We start from the raw sequence: 3377 nt of genomic DNA on the forward strand, positions 1-3377 counted from the left end.
TGGAAGTCTCTTAAAGTAAAAACTTGGAATCTGTTTTATGGAAAGACTTTGACTTACCACAAATCATTAAATAACCTTCGTATAATAGTTTTCCTGGTCATTTTCATATGGACCAAGTATTCACACTGGTCCCAGTAAGTACTTGTTTCCTCCATACTTTTAGAACTTGATATTACACACAAGGTTTGGTAACAGTGTTCCTCAGTAAGAATGACAAAAGAATGTTGCATTAATAAAGAGACTTTATAGGCATAGTCAAATTTAGAGGGAATAAACTCCTTCTTTTTCTTATACTGAAAGTCTTTCCATATCCATGTGTCAAATGTGTGTAATTTAATAAAATCTCCTACTTTGGGGGAAAAATACAATGCTTTGCAGTGTTATTTGCATACGAAAGCCTGCCAAAACTTTTCAGTTAAAATATTCAGCTTAAAACTTTAAAAAGAAATGTATTCTATTCCCATTATTCTGGTGTTACAGGACTTCAAGACAGTCAAGGACCAAGAGTTTTTAAGGTCAGTGGCTCAGAGATCTGAAATATTGCAATACATGAAGGCTTAGAGGAACTATGGATGGTGGACCTCAAAAAGAAAAGGTTTGCAGTAGGAGTGGAAGGAAGTGTGATAACTTCTTCAGGCTTAGCTCTGGGCCTGGTCAAAGCAGGTCATCATTATACACTTGTTGGATGAATGAATGAACCAATGAATGTGCTGGACAGACCCATAATGAAGGAGCAGCAATGTGGAAGTGGGAGAACAGGTAATCCGCATTACTCACCAAGCAGTTGATGGCAGAAAGCAGGACTCTCTGCCTTTGTATTGCTGGTGCTTGATACCAGGCCAAGCACGTAGATGGTGCTCGACTAACACAACACATTGGATTTTGGCTCAGCCAGTGATCGTTATATTTACAGCAGTGGAACAGGCTGCCTGACATGCAGTGAGCTCCCATTTCCTCAAGACTCATCTACAGGCCTACAGCTCATCCCAAGGGTAGAGGGAGCCTAGGCCAGACGACCACCAGCAGGGATGTTTGAAAAACACACCAAGTTTGTCTCAGTACCTCAGAGATCCCTTTAAACATCCAAACATCAGGACCCTGTGTTACATTTTGAGGCAAGAGAAACTGTTAAAGTCCACAACATTTTATTTTTCAGTCTTTTATTAAAAACGCCAAAGGGATGATCAGAACCTCAGGGCAGACACTTAGCAGGTAACCCTGAGAGTAGCTCAGTGGGTAAAGAATCCACCTGCAATGAAGGAGACCCCAGTTCGATTCCTGGGTTGGTAAGATCCCCTGGAGAAGCAATAGTCTACCCACTCTAGTATTCTTGGCCTTCCCTGGTGGCTCAGATGGTAAAGAATCCACCTGCAGTGTGGGACACCTGAGTTTGATCCCTGGGTTGGGAAGATCCCCTGGAGGAGGGCATGGCAACCTACTCCAGTATTCTTGCCTAGAGAATCCCCATGGACAGAGGAGCCTGGAGGCCTACAGTCCATGGGGTCACACACAGTTGGACACGACTGAATGACTAAGCACAGCACATGCCCCCAGCAAGAAAGAAGAGTTCCCAGTCCGAGGCACACAAGCTGTCATTAGCCTAATTTGCAGTTCCTCCTCCCCTCCAGGCAGCTTCTTCTCGGGGTTCCGGCAACCCCAGTGTTTACAGACCACTCTCCAGTCAGTATCTGCAGTGCCCCAGCCTCCCCACACATGCCCACAGCACAGCAGACAGCACACTCAGTCCACACACAATGGCATGTGCTGTTCAAGCACAGCTCTGACAAGTGGGTCTGCAGGTCTCACAGCCAGGATTTTCCAATTTTAGTCACAACTCATCAGCGGATCATTAAATTATCTCAGCGACTCCCAATCAACATAGATTTTTCCTAAATAATACGAGATGGAAAAGATGGAACAGAAAATTTCAGAACATGTTACACGCATAGGCGTACATTGTTCCACGAAAATTTATTCTATAAGCATATAAATACTGTTATAGTATGTGAATGTGTAAGATGAATTTCTTAGTTGTGGGTTGAAGTCTAAAAAGTTTGAAAGTGTCTGCTATAAAAGATCAGGGAGATAACTATAATAGTTAAGAGTAAGGGATTTATGAAACTTTGATTCCTAATCCTGCATGTACCTGCTCAGTAATCTTGATCATGTTGCTCATCCCTCTGACCCTGTTTCCTCGTCTGGGATCTGGGGAGGTTCTACCATTCAGTGCATGACATGCAACAAACACTCAGTGAAGGACAAACTCTTAAAAAGTCCATGAGGAACATCCAAGGCTATGGGGTCTCAGAGCCGAGCTCACTGCTCCAGGCCACAAGACTTACGTGGCCCCACAAGGAGAATTTACAGGTACAAGTGAGAAAGAATGCTCCCTCACCCCTACAGGTGCGGCATCTGGCTGTTAAGTCTCTGTGCTAGGGTTTTGCAATTATAGAAACAGTAGAAAGCAAACTCGTTAATGTTAGGCTACAAACTGGGGCAGGAGGGATGTGGGGGGCTTGTTTCTCCAATCAGGGCTCCAGCCTAAGGAAATTCAGTTTTCCAAAGTTGCTAGCTAGCCACAGCACTGGAACATCCATCGCTTCAGCTAGCGGCCAATGCAGAAGTCCCCAGAATTGCTGCTCTGGTTTGGGCAGAGGCGTCTGGAGGAAGGGACAGAGAGGTCTTTGTTGTCCCTACAGAGCCTGTGGCCTCCACGTTGCTCACCTCTCACCCAGCCCTGCCTGCTTTCTCCAAAGGGCAACCAGTCACCACCATCAGTTTCCATGATGTTGCTAAGGGCACCCTATGGCTCCCGCCATGCCCGCCCATCTCCACATGAAAGGAGAAATTAGGAAGGCGAAATTAGGAAGCCTGAAAAACTGAGACAGCGCCCCAGAACACGGGAAAACAGACACACACACAAAGCCCAGGAGAAAAACAGCAATGCAGATAAGGAATGGAGGAAAGTGATGACAAAAAGAGAGACGAAAAAAAAAAAAGAAACCCAGAAAAAATAATAATAATAACACAAAGGTGCAAGATAAGATTTTTTTTAAGCAAACCAAAAGAAAATAAGTGTAAAACAAAAAGGAGGGCAAAAGAGAACAGAAGATAGAAGGACAAGAGACTGTCCCTAATTCTACGCTGCTGGACTCACTGTTTCCTGCGAAGGGCTGTGCCCATGCACAACAGGGCATGGAGCAAGGAAACAGGGGCTCTCCTCTCTGAACTCCCAGTGACCTTCCCCTCCTCACCAGGCTGGTCCTGAGGTCCATCAGGAAAACAGGCTCAGTGCCTTTGCAGAAAGAGGCTCCAGAGCTGACAGATTCCAGGTGGACTGCTGACAAATCTACTGCCAGGCCCACCTCAAGGGTCCC

The 3377-nt window shown here is 45.3% G+C and overlaps 1 long non-coding RNA gene across 1 annotated transcript; it reads right to left on the reverse strand.

Moving 5' to 3' along the window:
* Nucleotides 1-1143: 1143 nt before the first annotated feature.
* Nucleotides 1144-3148, reverse strand: LOC120876251. The gene is made up of 3 exons (XR_005724128.1): nt 2725-3148; nt 1777-1889; nt 1144-1249 (listed from the first exon to the last, which is right to left on the reverse strand). It is a non-coding gene; the product is annotated as an uncharacterized LOC120876251 (long non-coding RNA).
* Between the last annotated feature and the right edge of the window lie 229 nt (nt 3149-3377).

The sequence above is a fragment of the Oryx dammah genome, unplaced genomic scaffold, assembly GCF_014754425.2.
Source record: "Oryx dammah isolate SB20612 unplaced genomic scaffold, SCBI_Odam_1.1 HiC_scaffold_17, whole genome shotgun sequence".
Lineage (NCBI taxonomy): Eukaryota > Metazoa > Chordata > Mammalia > Artiodactyla > Bovidae > Oryx > Oryx dammah.